Source organism: Puma concolor, chromosome C2 (assembly GCF_028749965.1).
Source record: "Puma concolor isolate L17-30 chromosome C2, mPumCon1.1.hap2, whole genome shotgun sequence".
In the NCBI taxonomy this organism is placed as follows: domain Eukaryota; kingdom Metazoa; phylum Chordata; class Mammalia; order Carnivora; family Felidae; genus Puma; species Puma concolor.
Genome location: NC_141675.1, coordinates 79,671,766 through 79,680,408, shown reverse-complemented (window position 1 = coordinate 79,680,408; position 8,643 = coordinate 79,671,766). Strand labels below are relative to the sequence as shown.

The window sequence follows — 8,643 nt, the reverse complement described above, 5'->3', positions numbered from 1 at the left end:
ATATTTGCGTAAGCGGCATAATACCAATTTATTCTGCAAATTACTTTTTTCACTCAGCATTATTATTTTAGATACAATTGTATTGGTACATTGGTTTCATTCCATTCACTTTAGCTTCAATATCATATTCCTTTTTTATGAATGGGTTACAATATATTGGGCATTTCTCTACTAATGGAGCTTTAAAGTTCTTTTCTCACCTGTAAACAATGATGCAGTGAACATCCCTGTGTAAAGCTCTTTGCATACAGGGAAAGAGTTTCTCTCAGTTGTATATCTGAGAGTGGAATACCTGTGAGATAAGATATAGGTAGCCTCAAATTTGGTGGATAAGATATAGGTAGTCTCAAATTTGGTGGATATTACCAAATTTCTCTCCAGTTCTATCATCAGTGCGTTTGTGCTTTGCCGTTGTTTCATATTCTTCATATAAACACTTCGCATCATCAGACTTTAAAAATTTTGGCCAATGTGATGGGTGTGAAATGGCATCTCTTAATTTTCAAACTTGCATTTCTTTGATTATTAGCGAAGTCGAACATCTTTCCGTACCCTAAGGATCGTTTCCGTTTCTGCGATGTGCATGTTCATAAAGGCTGCCAATTTATTTCTGTTGTCTTTCCTTCTTATGGATGTGCAGGGGCCTCCTCCTTCCCCCATATTCTGGGTGTTAATCTTTTGCCGGTTACATAAGTTGTAAGTGTTAATTTTGTTCATTGCTCAGTTCTCATTCTCTTGCAAACCACTGGCTGCCTGCTTCTGCACACACTTGATTTTTGAGATCACAGCAATTCCATGGTGAAAATGGCTTGGAGGTGTATTTTGAAAAGCTTATGTGAATGAATGTTCCCTGACTCTGAATTATCTGTAGTAGGCTAAGGAATGTGTGTGTGAAGGGCCTATTTTGCTTACTCAGGGATCTCATTTGCTAATATAATTGTGTGGTGAAAGCAGAAGAATCCGGTGTAAGTGGAAAAAAACCTTAGTCACCAAGAGTTGTTTGGGTGGCTCAGAGTTAAATATCAGGGTTGACTGGTTGCCCACTGCCATGATGAATCCTAGCGTGATTTACCTGGCTGTTTTGACATTTTGTAGACCCAACGTATGAAGAAGGGCATTTTAGAGAAGTTTCAAGCTCGTGTGGTCTTTTCTCCCCCTGCCCCACACACACCTCAGAGAGTCTACACAGGGGTGTACTCATTGGAAGGCTGGACGCACTCATCAGAAGGTAGGGCAAAGCAGCGTCTTGGGTTCCAGCGCAGCTTTCCAATGGGGAGAGTCCCTTTAAAGCTTTGTTTATCTCTTGGTGCCTCGGCTAACCCCAGGAGAAAAACCTTAGCTCAGGACAGGAAGCTCAGAGAACCCAAAAGGATGACTACACAGCTCAGGACTATTTAAGTCTGCCTCTTACATGTCCTTCCATGCTATCCCCAGGAGGCTGGGCTGTGTTGGTGCTCTAAAAGCAGCCTAAATATACCATCACTCCCTAGGAAACCAATGGGTATGGCGGAGACCTAGCTCTGGGATCAATTATGTTGGTAAAACTACAAATACAAGGATGAGCCAGAAGTGCTGTGGCTTAGGAACTACTTGCTTAAAAAAGACTTGATGTTCCCTAGTAGAACCCCATGGACCCAGGGGAGGTGGCCCGGGCTGTCTGGTTGACTAGCCAGAGAGCTGGGCCTGAGTAGCCGGACACACCTTCCGTTCCAGTTGACTCACTTGAGTGGCAAATTCTTCTCTCCCTCACAGTCCTCTCATCTTCAAAGGGAATTCATTAAGCCCCACAATGCCATCGGCACTTGGCCAGGTGTTGTACTGGCCCATTAGGTGGACACAGGCCACAGCCTCAGGGAGCGTGCCAAATGAGGTGGAGGGTGGCAGCTGAGAGCTGTTGACATCCCCCAAGATTGTGCTGAAGCACTTTCTATAAACCCTCCAGCGGTTTCAAACTCTTTGTGTGTGGCTCTTAGAACACGTTATATTCTTCCTGCAGCCCCTCGCTTTAGCTCGCTCTGTTCCCTCTGCCCAGGATACTCTTCCACTCAATGCACTCAAATACCAACTCCTGGGTGGGGCCTTTTCTGGAAGAACGGACCGCTCTGAACTCTGTGTCCCCATTGCACTCTGGATCATTGTTAATATCACACATATCATTTTTGTACCAGAGTCAGCTGCGTAATGCTAATCTCCCCTAATGGACTCAATTTCTTGGAAGTGGATACTCTGGCTTATTCATCCTTGTTTCCCTAGAAAAGAATTAGTAGGTCGTCATAAATGTGTTTTGGATTAAATGCATCAAGGATGACTGGAAGCAGGCCCCGGCTCTCTGAGTCTTACTCTCCTTCTCTGTAAAATGGGTGAGGGGAGGATAAATTAGAAAAGTGGCCTCTCAGAGGTTTTCTGGCTTTATTGTCTATGATTTTTAGACTCTGGTCTCCTAGTGGAAAACTGACAGTTCCTCATAACTCTGCAAAAACCAGGGTGATATTTTCATTTATATGCGTTAAAGGGACTAGCGTGTCTTCCCCACCCTCAGCTGTCATGGTTTAAACATGTGTGTTATTTAGCATCTTACAACTTCTCTGACTCAAGTTTCAAGAGGTTTATGGGATTGATTGATTGTAGGAAGCATACAACTTGCGTCTCCCTTGCCGACTACAATTGTTGAAGTAATTGATTCTTTAAAAAGAATTTCTGGCTGTATTTTCTAACGACCGTTGTCCGCCTGGGTGTATGTGGAAAGGGGTCACTGTGTGGCTGTGTATGTCGCTGCAGTGTCTCTCGTATCACTAACCTAGCCATGTTGTGTGTGCCCAGCTCAGTAGCACCTGACCCCCGAGTGCTACCCACTTCCCATGCCACCTCTCTGCCCCTTGAGTTATAGTTTTGGAGCTTCCTGCACGGATGGGACTCAGTACTCCTCATATCCCTATTTACCAGGTGCTAATAATGCACAGTTATGATCTTCATAAGCAGCCTATGAGCTGAGGAAGGACAGAGGTTATTATTGACCCATGTTGCAGACAGAACTGAGATTCAAAGAGGTGAAGTGACTTGCCTAAGGCCACATGGCTAAGAAGACCTTCTGAGCCTGGCCTAGTGAAACCTATTGATTTTCCACTGTCCTAATTTTCATCGACTCCTCTGAAGATTGTTCCGATTGCTCCCGGGTTGCCTGACTGCTCTGAGGCCTGTTCCCTGGTGAAACCAGAGGCAGGTGATTCTTTTTTATTTATTTTTTTTATATGGCTCCAGGCTCTGAGCCGTCAGCACAGAGCCCGATGCAGGGCTTGAACTCACCAACCGCGAGATCATGACCTAAATGGAAGTCGGATGCTTAACCGACTGAGCCACCCAGGCGCCCCAGAGGCAGGTGATTCTATCCGAAGGAAAGAAGGGGTCCTCGCCCACTACTAATGGCGTGGGACCAAGTGGCCGCACTCGTTAGTGAAGAGGGAATTCAAATTAGCTAGAACTGTCCATTTGGGGGTTTCTATCATTAGCATCTTACTATGCCAGTGAATGAGGTGTTGCAGCCTGAAGCAGGGCCTCGCTCTGAAAGCTTCAGAGGACCCATGGTGGGGAAGCATCCCAAGAGCACTGGGTCTTAGTGCCGATTGCTACAACTCCTGCTCAGAGGGAACACTACTTACTAATGCACCTCTCTGAGAGTCAGCATCGGTAGCCATGAAGCGGAGACAAGAAACTTTCCCCAGCTGACCTTGGGGGTGGCATACTGTGCTGGGGGCAGCGGTGCTCCAGAAGCTGAATGTTCTGGGTGAAAATCAGAGAGCATCACGTTTAGTCTTGTTGTTATCCTTTCTTAGCTATGAAAGGTCTCAGTGGAGGGAAGTAAGCCCAGCCTGGCGTTCTTTTCCTAAAAGTGGCTCCAAGAAACATTAGGCAAGAGGACACATAGCTGTTAAAGTGTGAATAACCACAGTTCCTGCCCTACCTGCCTGTCAGAATAGTGAAAGGGATTAAGTTAGATAGTGATGTAAGAGCATTTAGAAAATACAACAGTTGCTCGTATTGTGGCATATTCTTTTCCCTCAAAGGCTAAAGGTAGCCCTTAATAACCTGAAAGGACTTCTGTCCAAACCCTCTATGATGCTATTTACGCTGTAGCCCTGCCTCATGTTGGGAGTAAATGGTGCCGCTCAGCTGAGCGGGCGGAAAGGGCTGGGCTGGAACTCCTCTGCTCACATTTTGCTCCTCATACCTTTTGGATTCTCTTTTTGAATCAATGGCTCTAGCTTTCTGTAATGACCTGTAAGCTTCTGGCCCCCTTGGCTCTAACTGGTCCCAGAGGATCAATTCCCTTTCTGAAGAGGGCTGCTTTTGTTTTTATTTTTGTTTTCTCTCTTGTACCCTGGGGAAAAATAGTTACTCTCATAGACTGTAAACAAAAACTCCTTCTCAGGAGTTTAAAACATGTTCGAGGTGCGTAGGGCCCAACCTCAGTGAAAACATACTTTCTATTTCCAAACAGAGGTAGAGCAATTTCTAATATGGGACATACACTGAGGATGCCATATTGTAAATAAAAACCTAAAGCCCTGAAAATGGTAAGAAAGCAAATATGTTAGTTATAAGACTTAGTAGAGTTATTGCAATTGAGCGTTACATATAACTCTGAGCTTCCTGGTAGGCAAGGCGAAAAAAGGTAAACGTGATGACTGACATAATTTTCCTTTTCTGATTGAAGGAGGTGTCCTGATTGTTGGAATTCTTTTCTGGCACCAGTTTTGAAAAGGAATTTAATATTGGGTAATCCTCAGGGATGATGAACATGTCTATAGAAAGAGTTTTACATCTAATGCAGGAAAGTTCTGACATTTCCATCTCGTCTCCCTTTTTGAACTCCAGGCTCATAATAACTACTGATAAAATTTCTTTACCTACATATTCCAAAGCCACCTGAACATATTCCAGACTGAATTTGTTAACTTCTTTCTGAAATTAGTTCATCCCCCTGTATTCATTATCTCTGTTAAAGCATCACATATACAAGCTACCCTTGCCAGACAAATGTCAGCTTGTTTAGATGACTCGTCCCCCAACCTCCAGCCTATGCCTAGTCAATCATGGGGACTCTGTGTCTTTGATTTTCTTTAAATGCCTCCTCTCCTTTCCACTTCCAACACCATTACTTTGGGCCAAAGCTGCCCCATTTCTCACCTGGTCTACTGCAATGGCTCCTTAACTTGCCTTCTTATTATTCCAACCCGTTCTTCATACTGCCTGTCTAGGGACTGATCTATAAAAAATGCAAACCTAATCTTTCTCAAAACCTTGCCACGGCTGCACCTTGTCTTCAAGGTGAAGTCTAAACTCCTGACATGGCCGATGAGGCTCTTCACATGCTCACTTCCCAGCCCCAGCTGCTGCCACACCTCATATAGTCTCTAACACAAGACACTTGTTCTCTCAGGACACCCCCTGCTCACGTCTCTGTGCTTTGCACAAGCAATTCCTTCTTCCTAGAAATCCGCCTTTCTTTGGAAGCCTGGTGTCCTCCATTCTGGCGAGTTTTTCTGATCTCCTTTCAATGCTCACCACAATTTGGTTCTGCTTCCTCTGTATCCCTCAGTACCTGGAGTATCTCACTTATACTTACCGTGTGCTGCTGTGACTGCTTAGTTTCTGAATTCTCCAAGAATATCAACTCCTTTAAGACAGAAATGCAATCCCACGCATCCTAGATTTCCAGCTCTGTGCACGTGCCTGACATAGATGGAGTCTGATGAGTTTTGGTTGACCGAATAGGTGGAGGGAAAAAAATAGAATGCTGAGGTTGAATCTAGGGTGTGTTGACTAGTGACACAGGGATCAATGGACTTTTCCTTTAAGATATCTGGAGTGGGTAGACAGACTGTGTTTTAGATAAATCTCTCTGAGATCATCTCTCCGCGCTAAGCTTTGGTAGGAGCTGGAGGCAGACAATGAATGATTTCGCTGTTGCAAAGCCCTCAGCGGCCCACCTACTGTGTGCCTGACCAGCGTACCTTGATCCCCCTGTGCGTGTGTGGGTGGATGGGGACAGTGATATTATATTAAGGGAAGGAAGAAGCCCAACCAAGAAATGGGTCTCTTGCACAACTGTGGTTTCCTTTAAGAGGTATTGCTTTCTATCAAGCACCTGGCACCCCATCCATGGAGAACCCTTTCTTTGCTTCCCTCCATCAAGTTTTCCATCATAGAGTTTTTGTCCAGTGCATCTGATTTAACTGGCACTTGTTTAAAATGCATATTCCTCAGTTTTCCCCCTGCCGTCACCCCAAAAACACCCTGCCTCAAAGATGGTCTAAGTTGGCTGGGGAAATTTTTCCAGCAGTCCCCATTGCCTAGCTCCTTAGTGGTACTGTTACAGCTCTACATAGGCAGAACTTGGGCTCAGTCTTGCTTTTAACCTCCACGTGCTGTTTGATGTGGAGCTTTGTGGGCACAAGCAGTTTCCAATGCTCCTGGGCCTGGTACAATAGAGCTGAGCTACCCCACAGACCCCTGGGGGGCATTCTCGTGCCACACAGGCCCCACCTGAGAGTGACTCTTCTTGGCAGGGACACTGGAGGGTGTCTAGGTGGAGGGTGCTCGTTCCGGTGCAGGATCTGGCCAGCACAGCATAGGTTGATAATTATGATGAAAGGTAATGTCTCGCAATCACTATTTGAAATAAATAATAATAATTCATGGCCAAATAAGATTTTGCGGTTCTCAAAGCTCTCAGATTTGCATTATTTCCTGTGACCTCACAATAGTCCTGTGAGGCAGGACTATTCCCATTTTACAGATGCAGAAACTGAGACTCAGAGAGGGCAGTGAGGTGACCTGTTATGTCCAAGGTCACACAGATGGGCTTGCTACCGCTGAGTCTCAGGTTTTCTGGCTCCATTCATGCTATGTTCCATTCCAGCGTGCTTGCTGATCTCTTACGTTATCAGATTTGAAAGTTGAGGAACATTGCTAAGAATGATGGCACTATATTTGAGAGCTCAACAATGTCCATCAAGAGATTCGCAGTTATGATTTGCTATAAAAATGCCAAATACAAAAATAAGAATTTCCATTTTTTGGATGATTGGAGGAGACACTGTGGCTCTGTTAACACGCTAGCCCCATGTGTCAAGAAGGCTTCCGAGGTTCATCATCCTCCTCTGAGCTGTCAGCAAAGTTTCCGTGGTGTGCCGCAGCTGGCTTGCCCCCATTAGTGAAAGCCAATCGTGAGCAACTTTTTTTTTACTTCATGGTTTAGTGATGTCACATTGCTAGCTTGAAATCAGCCATGGCGCAAGAATGTACCCCATGGAAATCAGCAAATGCTACAATTCAGGGCTTTTCCATCCCAGGGAACCAGGCATTAAACATTTACCAGCACGTCGCTGCTCACAGCTACCAGGGACTGACTCAAACTAGAAGTTCGAAAGTTCTCCTCTGTCATCTGCATGGGACCATCTTCAGTGTTGATTTTTCTTCTAACCACAAGTCATACCCCATTCATGGGATCATGCCATTCCTTAAATAGGAGGCTCTTTCTGTCCGAGCTTACAAAATCAGACGGGTGGGTTTTCTACTAATAGGTTCTCATATTTGTATAGTTTGCAAAGCGTTTTCATATCCCTCATGACTTCTGAGCCTCGTGTGCTCTATGGGACAGATGCCTTCTCCTCTCGTTAGAGAGGAAGAGCCTGAAGATCTGACAAATGATGTGACCACTCCCAGAGTCATTGGCCTAGCAAGGGGCAGGGGGGGCTTGAACTGGGTTTTCCACTTCCTTGGTTTGTGACCCTTCCCCTTGTATGAGGCCCCTCCTTCACTCGTGAGACTTGCAATGCTGGCAGCTCAGGCTACCGTCTGGGGCAAGGAGAAGGGATGCCCTGTAGCAGCCTGGGGTATAACATTTGTCCCTGCCCTGAACAGAAAAGGACAGACACACTGGCTTAGGAGTACCTGCAAAAATTGCTAGCCCCACTTTACTGATCCTGTGCAAGGAAAGGAGTCTACTTTCACTCTTCCTTTGTCCTTGGTTCTGCCTTTGATTCCTTTAAAAACTTTTATGGGAGCCTAGCGTCTCTGGGCCCTGCTGTAAGTCCTGCCCTTAGCAGGAATTTGGAGCCTCCTAAGTGACTGGCATTAATGCCCTGCTTCCCCTCTTGCACAACTCCCAGCTTCTCTACTGCCCGGTGATGGAATTATTGATTGGTAAGCATTTCACAACACATTTTCAAAACATGCTGAAGGTCAAAAATTAATGACTCATGGGCAGTCACACTTGTTTCTGCCTCAGCCTCTCTGGATTATATTGGTGAAGCTGGTTAATAGAAGTCACTGGAGAACCCGAGGTCAAAGTTGACTGTCCAACCCTGACCAGCAGGACCATTAAGTGACTTGAAGACATAATTCTTGATCTTTTATTTGGTGATTAATCTGCTGAATCACTTTGGTTTTTCATACCAAAGAATATAAGAGGGGAATGAGAGGATTTCAGTGCTGAATTGGCCACCAACTTGCCCCAGAGTATTAAAGTACTGGAGTACCGGAGAGGTCCTCAGCTGAAGAAGGTGGCTTGGGGCATAGGTAAGGGAGCACTTTGCTCTGATAGCTGGGATTCTACACTAGCCCTTTGGAGAACAAAACCAA

The 8,643-nt window shown here is 45.3% G+C and overlaps 1 long non-coding RNA gene across 1 annotated transcript; it reads right to left on the bottom strand.

The window, feature by feature from the left end:
- Positions 1–351: 351 nt before the first annotated feature.
- Positions 352–6,771, bottom strand: LOC147577349 (uncharacterized). The gene is made up of 3 exons (XR_015255806.1): positions 6,544–6,771; positions 5,624–5,730; positions 352–2,249 (listed from the first exon to the last, which is right to left on the bottom strand). It is a non-coding gene; the product is annotated as an uncharacterized LOC147577349 (long non-coding RNA).
- Between the last annotated feature and the right edge of the window lie 1,872 nt (positions 6,772–8,643).